This window comes from Ursus americanus, chromosome 35 (assembly GCF_024610735.1).
Source record: "Ursus americanus isolate L20-20 chromosome 35, mUrsAme1.1.p, whole genome shotgun sequence".
NCBI lineage: Eukaryota > Metazoa > Chordata > Mammalia > Carnivora > Ursidae > Ursus > Ursus americanus.
The window spans coordinates 2,702,572-2,714,891 of record NC_142161.1 but is presented as its reverse complement, the minus strand read 5'-3'; positions in this window follow the sequence as shown (position 1 = coordinate 2,714,891).

Here is a 12,320-nt window from a genome sequence, read left to right as displayed (position 1 = left end):
ATGCCTCATGAAATCCATCCTTAAAAAGCAACACTAATAAATTATGACATTCTGAAATTTTCAAAAATATAAGTTACTTGTTAACGAATGAGTAAGCCTCATTACAGCAGTATCTTGGGTCAGTATGCCAAGGGCTTTTCCCTTCTCAGCTACTTGTTAGGTGGAAACAGATATGAGGAATATTAAATTATTTCTTTATGCTACTTCTTGAATGCGCATATGAGTTGGCTTCACCTCCTTTGGATTATATCTTTCTCTCTCCAACTAGACCCTGTTGTTCCAAAAATACATTACATTAACATTTTTATGTCCAACTGTATTTTCTTTTGTGGATCGTGATGACAAGGTATATATCTTGGGGTTTAAAAAATTTTTTTATTAACGGTTAGTATTTTTTAGCAGTTTTTAATTAAGGTAAATACTTTTCCAGATATAACGCTATTGCACACATAATAGACTACAATATTGTGTAAACGTCACTTTTATGTGCATTGGGAAACCAAAAAATTCATTTGAATCACTTTATTGTGATATTCTCATTGTTTCAGTTTTCTGGAACTGAACCCCCAATATTTCTGAGGTATACGTGTACTAATGTAGGTCTTTCACAAAACCAAAGTGGCATAACTTGAACTTGCAAAAAGTAGGAGTTACCTGTGATTTTCAAGCCTACCAAAGTGCTCTACTAAATGGGTACCTAGACGGAGATAACTTGTGTAGGATTCCCCCACTTAGGGAACTTTTTTCTTTGTTATTTCAACTTTGTTGGGTGTTTCAAGTTGGGCAGGGTCAGAAGTCAAGGTGAATGGCCCCTTGTTATGTGAAGAATAATTTAGGAGGATTTCCTTAATTATGTAAGTGTAGGATAAGTAGACTATTATTCTGGGATTAATGATGGATGATAGAATAAAAGTGAATCAATTTAGAGATAGTCTTTGTTTTAGGTGTTACTGAAGTAATTTCCTCTAATTAAGCAAGTATAGATGGGAAGGACCCATTGTCATAGGAGAAGGAAATACGGGGAGCCCCAGGGAGATGGTTCCAGCCCATGGGCGTGGTAAATATCTGATTGAGACAGATGGGCCACTTCAGCTCAGGTCTATTAGGCTCCTTGACTGAAAATCATGCTGGAATGGCTGCCTTGTCCTGAAGAACACTTCAGACAAGAGTTCTACCTTATCCCCTCTCAGAAAGCAAGGGGAATTCTGATGTCTACTAGTAACCTCTGAACCCAACCTTTGCAGACAGTGTCCCCCCAGCTCCTTCTCCAACCTCGTGTGGTCTCTATGGGAGCCTGAACCACACCTGGGTCTTCCCCACATCAAAGCTCAAATTGTAACTGCCTTACATTTGGGAGGCGACAAGTAATTGAAAAGACAACTCCAAGGACCATGGCCAGTTTATCCAGAAGCCTCTCCACTTAAAAGAAGTACAACCCACCCCAAATATATAATGATAAAGAAATTGCTGCTGTCCTAGCACTTGTGGCTGCTACAGGAGCTGGAGACTTCACCTGGGTTCTGATCGTTAGACAACTTTCCCAGGGCAGCTTCTACTTAGATGCTGGTATCCCTCTACCAGCTAGGTCCCACAGACACCTAAAGAACTAGGGAACCTCTGGATACAAAATGGGGAAGGGTTTGTAGCTCTATAGGGGAACAGGCCAGTCTGCTGCTCTTTCTGGTGCTTCTGGCACACAAATGCCAAGTGTTCACTCTAGAGTGGATTAGCGTTCCTTATTACACTTACATTCCAAAACCTGTCCTTTCATGACTCTCTCCATCTTCACCAAAGCCATATTTGGTGTCTACTTATTTTGTTTTTTATTATGTTCAATTAGCCAACATATAGTACATCATGAGTTTTTGATGTAGAGTTCAATGATTCATCAGTTGCATATAACACCCAGTGCTCATCACCACATGTGCCCTCCTTAATACCCATCACCCTGTTACTCCATCCCCCCACCCCTCCCTTCTGTAACCCTCAGTTTGTTTCCTGGAGTCCAGAGTCTCTCATCGTTTGTCTCCCTCTCTGACTTCTTCCCGTTCAGTTTTCCCTCCCTTGCCCTATGGTCCTCTGCTCTATTCCTTATGTTCCACATATGAGTGAAACCATATGATAAAAGTCTTTCTCTGCTTAACTTATTCCACTTAGCATAATTCCCTCCGGTTCCATCCATGTCGATGCAAATGGTGGGTATTCACCCTTTCTGACGGCTGAGTAATATTCCATTGTACATATGAACCACATCTTCTTTATCCATTCATCTGTTGAAGGGCATCTTGGCTCCTTCCACAGTTTGACTATTGTGGACCTTGCTGCTATGAACATTGGGGTGCATGTGCCCCTTCTTTGGTGTCTGTCTAAATCTAGTTTTATCTATATAAAAATGTGGGAGAGAGGGAGAATCGGATACAGTACTAAGAATCCTCAAGGGATGGATGAGTAGAATGGTTCATTTCTTTAGTAGCTTGGGCTCTTGGTGATGTTTTCATTTTAGGTTAAATGTAGGGATGTGTGGCTAGAGAAGCAAAAGAAGACGTAAATGTTAACCAGTAAGAAGCAGGTTCTTTTGGACAGGAATGTGAGGCACTGATGGAAGGTGTGATGGAATAATCCCTAAATATGTCCTGGTATAGATCCCTTTCAGTGCCGGACTCACCTCCACCCGTATACACGTCGACAGAGCTAAGGAAGGACAGCGGCTCTCTAAGTGCTCTCACAACGAAAACTGCCTTATAATAAATTCCTTTGGGACTTGAATTCCAAGGAGTCATTACTTATTCTGCAAATGGACTCATCATCTACTACCTACAGTTCTGAGTATAGTACTTTAGGAGACATCTAAGGCCAACAAATTGTTTCACTCTCAGTGACATTACAGTCTGGTAGTGGTCAGAAAATACATACCCGGAAAGCAAGGTAGTAATTTGTGAGAAGGGCCATAAGAGAGGTAGGGAAAAAACCTACCATGGAGGAGGGGAGTACTTCTGGTTTTCAGTTGTCTATTGCTACATAATGAACGACCCCCAAACAAAGTGATAAGTGTTTTTTCCTTGCGATTTTGCATGTTGGCTGGATGGTTCTTTCACCTGTCTCACCTGGGCTCATTCATGAGTACATAGTGCGTGACTGGAAATAACTGAATGGTCCAAGACAGCCCTTACTCAAATGTCTAGCAACTGATTGTGCTGGCTTGATGGAGCTTCTTTTTTTTTTTTTTTTTTTTTTTAGATTTTATTTATTTATTTGAGTGAGAGAGATAGCAAGAGAGAGCATGAGCAAGGGGGAGAAGAAGAAGCTCCCTGCTCAGCAGAGAGCCAGACATGGGGCTCGATCCCAGGACCCTGGGATCATGACCTGAGCTGAAGGCAGATGCTTAACCAATTGAGCCACCCAGGTGTCCCAGTGGGGCTTCTTTATAGCACGGTATTGCTTAGGGCAATGGTCCAAGAGGTGAAAGGAGACATCTTTAGGCCTAGGCTCTAGCATTAGCACAACTTCATTTCTACCACACTTTTTTTTTTTTTTTATTACACAGTCCACTTATCTATGCTACATAGACTCAGGAATAGCGGTGGTCATGGAGTGATTGGGGCCATAGTTCCCAAACTCTGTGCCAAGGTGCAAATTCTCAGGGGTACCATGGGATATTAAAAAAAAAAAACCACTTTTTTTTTTTTAAGATTTTATTATCTGAGAAAGAGAGAGAGCATGGGTGGAGGAGGGGAGAGGAGGGAGAAGCAGACTCTGCACTGAGCACAGAGCCTGACATGGGGCTCGATCCCGGGGCCCCAGGATCCTGACCCAAGCCGAAACTGAGAGCTGGATGCTCAACTGACTGAGCCACCCAGGCGTGCTGGGATATTTAAAAATTTTAAGGAAAACACAGCCATATTCAATATCTCTTGTATACTATGCAAACTACTGGCTCAAGCTAATTCATGATATGAACATTAGATTGTTGCAACAGTCCTTGTGATGACAAAATATCTTTGTGAAGCTGGGTTTTAGGAGGTCCCTGTGATGAAAAAGTAAGCACTGTATGAAAATCAGCCCAGAAGAGGAAATGAGGGTAGCAGTGTTGGATTCTAAGGTTTGAGAAGCTGTGCAGTGCCCAACAGGCCTACACAACCCCTTCATCATTATTTTGTTTATTAAAGAAAAAAATACTTGTTTACATATTTTTCTTTCAACTTGTGTATATTATTTTTTCCAAATGGTTGCTAAGTTGTTAGGAATGAGATACGTAAGAAGTAAATGTGTTTGGTATGTATTTTGAGCTGCAGGCGCTATAAAAAATTGCTGAGATACTAGCTGCACTGTAAACAGAGAAACTGGGAATGTCTGGATTAGGATGTTGAAAGCAGATCAAAATGGTCATAAAGGAATAGAATATGGGGACTTGAGATGGCTTATATTCAACCACGAAGTATCTACCGTACACCAGTGTTCACAGTGCAGCAGACACACATACTCAAAATGCCTGAGTCTATATCTTTTAAAGGTCAGAAACCTATGGGGAAAGCAGTAAGGTATGTAAACCAACCAAGGTTAGGGGTAGGTTGGGATATTCAACCTAAAATGAAAACATCACCAAGAGCCCAAACTACTAAAGACATGAGCCATTCTACCCACCCAACCCTTTAGGATCCTTAGTACTGTATCCGATTCTCCCTTTCTCAAACCCCAAGGTAGGGTTTGATGCGACCTGGAGCCTAGGCCCTCTTGTTGGATAGACCACAAGATAAGGATGTGGTCTGAGGAGGCCTGCTGAATCTCACAGGGTAGACTCGTCTCTGGGCCACTGGTGAATCCAGTGAGACTGGGGGTCTAACCAATGAGATCGGTTGCTGAGCTTGAATTCAGCATGAAGTATGTTGTGAAGTTCTAAAGGTTATGTTAGCCTGGCCAAGGAGCAGTCTGATAAATTGTCCTTGCCTGTCATATAACAGTACTTTTCTTTGGTGACCAGAATGTTTATTTATATATATACTGCAGACTCTTCCCCACATGACACTGAAGAAACACCACAGAAGACTGAGCCTTGTCCCTGGTTGTCTGTTTGTAGATTTATCGCAGATCATCTTCTCTTGGTTTACATACACCCACTTTAGACAGAGGGCATAAAATTGATTGACTAAGTTTGCACTTTCTTAAATATGATCATGTTATAATCTTGTCTTTTCTGTAAACTGGATTGGATTTGGGGCATTAAAAAAAAACTTTCAGCAATCAAATACAGAGAAATATTTCCTTGGGCTGATTTTTACTTAGGACTGATCTTATCCATCGTTTAAAAGCATGCTCTCAATGAACGGATTGTCTGCATTTCCCCCTCCCATCCCTACCCCACCACCACCTCATCCCCATCTTTTCTCTGTTTTGAGGATCCAGGAATTCTTTCCCTGAGAACTTTTTCTTCTCCCCATATGGGCCTGGGTGTATATCTGATATGTTCTCCCAAATTCTGTAACCTCAAGGTCAGCACTGTTTCTAGGGCTGACCATTTCTTTTGTCCAGGAAACAACTTAGAAGGGGAAAACCTGAAATGAAATCCATCCTGTCAAGAAAGCACATCTGGAGTCATGAGGCCACTAGGGAAGTGGGGCTTATGCAGGTCCACCCCTGCACAAAACATGAACTTTAAATACAGTTCACTGCCAAACTGCAGTATCCTGCTTCTTACAGCCCCAGACGGCGAGCTGCAAATTCGACAGAAATTAGACTTTAACCGATCATAATTTTTGCAAAACCACTTATGGAAGCCTTCTTGGAATTCTTTTTTTTTTTTTTTTTTTTTTGGCCTTTAGAGACCCTCTGCTTTTACCCATCAGCAGAGCACTATTTAGATTTTCTTCCAATCTGTGTCTTCCAAATTGCAATTCCTAAGACCCCAAATAAATTTTTTTGGGGGGTGTTGGTATAATCCAATCAAACTTTTGTTTTTTAGATTTGATTTATTTGAGACAGAGAGAGAGAGAGAGTGCACGCTCGCACAAGAGGAGAGGGGAAGTGGGAAAGGGAGAGGGAGAAGCAGACTCCCCACCAAGCAGAGAGCCCGATGTGGGGCTTGGATTGAACCCAGGACCTTGAGATCATGACCTGAGCCAAAGGCAGATGCTTAACTGACTGAGCCACCCAGGCTCCCCCCAAAAAACTTTATTAACGAAATCAGGCAGTGGCCAGATGTGGCCTGTAGGCTTTAGTTTGCCAGTCCCTGGCCTAGAGGATGAACTAAAGGGTACAGAAGTTGGAAGACAGGGGCGGGGTGAAGTTGTTTCAGAATGTGATGGTGAAATTCTCACAAAGGAAACTGGCACAAGGTGGGAGTAGTTTTCACGACTCTGAATTTCAATGGATGCAGGCTCTGGCAATCCTCTTCCTGGCCCAAATATTCTTGGTTTGTCAAGAGTAGAGCACAGCTGGGGACACACCAAGCTTGTTCACAGGCACGAAAGGGCAGGACTATGAAAGAGGTATCTGGGGTCTGATGGAAGAAGGGCTCATTATCCATGGATCTGCTGGAGAGACGGAATATTATTCAAGAGAGGAGAAGTGGATCAGAGGCTAGGAACTAGGAGGAAATAACGGAGCATCAGAGCTAGGGCGCCCATTAGGAGGCAAAAGCAACAGAAGGGTGCCAGAAGCAGCAGCCAGAGGGCTGTGGGGCAACTGGAGGCTCATGGCCCAGGTGCTGAGCGCCGGATGGGGTACTCTTTAGGTGGCTGTGGTGCAGTTTGCCTGGGTTGGGGGGTAGGTAGGATGTGATAATTGCTATGGTTCTGAGAGTTTACCAATTTAGGATCCATACTTTATGTTACAGAGGGACAGGATCATCAGTTTGTTTTATTTTTTTTTTTAAGATTTTATTTATTTATTTGTGAGAGAGAGAGAGAGCACGTGCAGGGGGAGCAGTGGGCAGAGGGAGATCCCAGGACCCTGGGATCATGACCTGAGTCAAAGGCAGACGCTTAACCAACTGAGCCACCCAGGCACCCCCATCAATTTGTTTAATAGAACATACAACCAATATTGGCCAAGCAGAGGTAACACATATTAGACGTCTGGTGAGTTCCAATATTAGTTGAGTTCTAATAGAAGGGGATGCATAGCCGGAAGAAAATACAGAAGAGAGGAACAATTTTACATGTCAGGAGGAGTGAATTCAGCATTTTGAAAAATATATTTACGAAAGGAGCATTTTAGGTAAAGAAGACTTTGAAGATGTCAGTTGTTTAACATAAGCCAATGATTCCATGTGGCTACTAATGTGATCTTTGTTCATTCCATGCGTGGTGCTGAGATAGTGTTGAAATTATGGGAGGTCCAAATTATTCTGTAGCCTGCATGGTTCAAGGCATACACGGAGATTTTTAGTTTTTGGTTCTGGATGCCACATCCTAAAGGATAAACCTGGATAAGAATACATCAAGAGAAGGGTGGCTAGAAGGTGGAGAATATGTCCATGATGTGCTATACGTTTGGTCGCCATGTAATTTATTGTCTCAACTGGGACGTGTTGGGAGAATGAAAGAGGGCTCTTACGAAAAATTATCCCAAACTTGGAAACAAAGCAGGAGAGCGATTAAATATCCTTTTTACATCATACTGGGACGTTCCCCAAAGAAATTTTTTGTTTGCCTCGCAGCTTCATTGCAAATTTTGTTTGACATTACGTGGTGTCAGAAGTGGGCCTGCAGAATGTCTCCCCTCCCTCCTCTGGCTCTACCATGGATTCGAATAAGGTACTTATAGAGTCCATTGTGCCCCGTTATTTCCCCGGTGGTGTCAGAGTCTGCTGAGTCCTCTTATAACCTGAACTTCCCAGTTTGAGGTTCTGCTTTATTGGAATGTCCTCTCTGGCCAGCTCTCCTCAGGACCTCACTTCCTGTTTGTTGCCTGGGTGACGACTCATTTTCTCTTGAAAATGGGAAGTTTGCTTTCTGAGGCATGGGGTGCTGGGCAGTCTTCTGGAAATCCTGCTGGTTTTATGTGTAAGAAATATGGGCCCTCAGGGGCGCCTGGGTGGCACAGCGGTTAAAGCGTCTGCCTTCGGCTCAGGGCGTGATCCTGGCGTTGTGGGATCGAGCCCCACATCAGGCTCCTCTGCTATGAGCCTGCTTCTTCCTCTCCCACTCCCCCTGCTTGTGTTTCCTCTCTCGCTGGCTGTCTCTATCTCTGTCAAATAAATAAATAAAATCTTTAAAAAAAAAAAAAAAGAAAGAAATATGGGCCCTCATCCTGCAAATTCCTATCTGTCTGGACCATGATTACCTGGGATGATTTAAAATTTAATTGGCCAACTTGGGGCTCTTTCAAGATTCCTAAGTTAGTTTATCTGTGCAATTCGAGGAAGGATAGAAGGCTATAAACCCAAGTGGGAAACTTATTTTAATTAGCATTTCAAGGTCTCAAAAGGTGTTAATGCCTCAAAAATTGCTTTTTTCCAGTATACTAATTCTAAACTAAGGCAAATTCTGAATCGTCTCAGAGATTTACTAAACTCGCAGACTCCTCTGCGGCTCTGTCCGCCCCACCTCTGCTTATCTGTCACCATCCCTCACTCCATTGCTTGCTGAACTTCCTTTCTCTAATGATTATCTGGAGGCTCCTTACAAAGTACATCCTCTTTTTTTTTTTTTTTAGACTTTATTTATTTATCTGTCAGAGAGAGAGAGAGATGGCACAAGCCAGGGGAGCGGCAGGCAGAGGGAGAAGCCAGCTCTTCACTGAGCAGGGAGCCCAACACCCGAGGCAGGACTCAATCCTAGGACTCAGGGATCATGACCTGAGCCGAAGGCAGACACTTAACCGACTGAGCCACCCAGGCGTCCCCAGTGTACCCCTTTTAAAGTAAAGCCAGGAGATGACATTTAAGGACCCAGGTCTCTCATTTTCCTTGGACTAAAGCTGAACTCGACACTATTACCAAGCAGTTCCCTAACCCTAAAGAAAACCCCGTTGGGTTTGCTAGAGAATTCTTGATTGTAGTCCACATTAATAAGCCAGGATTCTCTTTCTCTGATCAGTTCACATGTTAGTAGGCGAAAGACTTGCCAGAGAATGGATGCAAAAAGGGGGATGAACAGCTTCTTTATTGGACTTCCCCACAAAAAGGCTTTAGACATGAAAGAAGCCTCAAAAGTAGCTAAAAGTCTCCACAGAAAGATTCCTAATGATTTCCCCCATACTATTGACAGGGGGAAAAAATCCAAAAATGTGTCCAAAGATCTGATGAATGGGTTTTTATTATTTTGAAAGATCTGAGAAAACTTTTAAACAACTATCTGGCATTGAAAAAGTTGACCATCATACTTCCACCCTGTTAAATTCTGCTTTTATTGAAGGTTTTTAAGAGGAACTTGGAACTCAAATCAAAAAACTGCAACTTAACTGGGCTGCTGTGCAACCAACCCCACGACCCTACAGCTGGCGGCTCTCGCAGGCTATTCAAAACGATACAAAAAGGAAAACCACACAAGCCCTAAATACTCAAATATAAGCAACCCAGGTTGTGAGACTGCAATTATAGCAATTGACTAAACTTTCTTTCCAAAACCCTCCAGGCAAATCACCCCTTAAGGGATTGCCACTATTGCGAAAAAGAACTGTCTCAAACTCGAGAGGCTATGACAAGATGATTAGCTCTCAAATTTCATTGCATCTTTCCCAGGACCACAAGCCAAATTTCAACATTAGGGCTCCTCTGGGGCCCCACAGGGTTTTTGTTTTTGTTTTTTCCACCCTCCAGAGTAATCCTTTGGAGGAGATAGATTTCACTGTGGGAGATGAGGTGGCCATAGCCCTTGTAGACACTGGGTAACAGTCTGTCCTTAGCCCCACCCGCCTCCCCTACCCTCTTCCCCAGAGTTCTGGAACTACTCAAATGGTGGGAGTGTCTAATATACCTGTAACTGTTTTAAAATCATTACCAGCCCCTTTTAGATGGGACTCATCCAGGGGACTCGCCGATTCCTTTTAGTCCTTCAGCAGCTATTCGTCCTTTAGGATGAGATTTCTTTGAGGCCCATGAGGCACACATATCTTTTTCCCAGAAGAGGGAAATATTTTTACATTTGAACCTGATGATCTCAAGAAGATTTCTTGGTTACTGTCCCTGTGTTCTTTATCCTCTTTTTTTTTTTTTAAGATTTTTTTTTTTTAAGTTATCTCTACACTCAGTGTGGGACTCAAACTTAAAACGCTGAGATCAAGAGTCACGTGCTCCACCTCCACCAACTGAGCCAGCCAGGCACCTCTTGTCCCTGTGGTACTAACAGCTCATATACCTAACTGGCTCCCAGATTCTATCCCTGAAGAACTTTTGGCAAAAAAAATGCCACCGGAAGAGGCCACATCCACTCTGCACCACCTATAAAAATTCTAGTGGATGAAAGAAAGCGTCTGCCAAATATTTACCAATATCCATTAAATACAGAGGCTATTCAAGGAATCAAGCCCATAATTGAGGAATATATTAAACAATGCCCCCCCGCAAACCAACAACAACAAAACCCCCCCAAGGCCTAATCGTTCTATATACAAGCCCTTGTAATACCCCCCCGACCTACCTGTACAAAAGCCCCATGAAAGAGGACAGAGGTTTGTTCAGGACTTAAGAGTTATCAACAATATAGTTATTCCCCAGCACCCAGTTGTGCCAAATCCTCATATCCCACTTTCAGCCATATCTCCAGAAAGCACAACCTTCACTATAATAGACCTTTATAGTGACCCTGAAAGCCAATACCTGTTTGCTTTTACATGGGAAAATCAACAATTTCAGGGTGCCTGGGTGGCTCAGTTGGTTAAACGTCTGCCTTTGGCTCAGGTCATGATCCCAGGGTCCTGGGATGGAGCCCTGCATCGTGGTCCCTGCTCTGTGGGGAGCCTGCTTCTCCCTCTTCTGCCTGCCTCTCCCCCTGCTTGTGCACACATTCACTCTGTCCAATAAATAAATAAAATCTTTAGGAAAAAATAAAATGAAATAGAGCTCTATTTAAAAAAAATCAACAATTTAGCTGGACCGTTAGGCCTCAGGGCTATACCAAAAGCCCCGCCTATTTTTCTCAAACTCTGAAGGCTGGTATTGCTGCTGTCTCCTTTTTTCCTTCTTTTCAGAGTTCTCCCTTTTTGCAATATGTGGATGATTTCCTCCTCTGTTCCCCCTCAAAGGAAGCATCTTTGGAGGATAGGCTCCATCTCCTCTGAGAATTAGCAAAAAAGGGACATAAAACGTTAAAAGAAAAGCTCCAATTTGTAAACCTCAAGTTAAATACTTGGGGCATCTACTTACCAACCACGGCTTCCTTTTAGATCCAGACAGGAGTCAGGGCATTTTAACCTTCCCTTGCCCCAGTACAAAAAGACAGCTCAGAGGATTTAAGGGACTGGATTCTCAACTTTTTTTTTTTTTCCACAGCCCAGTGGTTATACTTTCTTCTAATAGCTGATCAGACCAAACCTCTCCCCTGGCCAAAAAAGACCCAAGAAGCCTCAATGAAGACAGCCTTCATGACCTACCGGCATTGGGTCACCTAAACTACAAGTTGCCTTTTGTCCTTTTTGTCCACAAAAGAAAGGGAAATGCCCTAGGCATGCTTACTCAGCGCCATGGGGATCAACAGAGATCCATGGGCTCTTGGAGCCAACAATTAAATCCGGCAGCGAGGGGCTCCCTCCTTGAGTGAGGGCAACTGAAGCTGCGGCCTACTTGCTGCGAGCAGAACAGAAACAGTGATAGGCTCTCCACGTACCGTCTCTGGGCCCCTGCTCACTAGAAGCTTTGCTTAACTCTCCTCACACTCAGCTCTTATCTACTGGCAGGCTAACCTCCTACAAAATTCTGTCGCTCCCCCCACTCCCTCCCGCCCCCACAGTGTGACCCCTGCTTCTCTAACACCTTAAACCCTGCCACTCTTCCTCTGCCGAGTGATGAAAACTCTCATGACCGTTTAACACTGACTAACCAACTTTTAACCCCTTGAATTGATAAACAGGAAATGCCTCTCAAGAATGCTGAATTAGGGGTGCCTGGGTGGCTCAGTGGGTGAAGTGTCTGACTCATAATTTCAGCTCAGGGCCGTGAGACTGAGCTCCCTCAGCACTGAGTCTGCTTGTTCCTCTCCCTCTGCTCCTCCCCCACCCAGATAAATAAATAAATAAATAAATAAATAAATAAATAAATAAATAAATCTTTAAGAAGAAAAAGAATGCTGAATTCATCTGGTTTACTGACAGATCCTACTTAAAGGATGAAACCAGTCACTACTGAGCCAGTGATGCTCTAATATCCTTAACTGAAGCCACTGAGG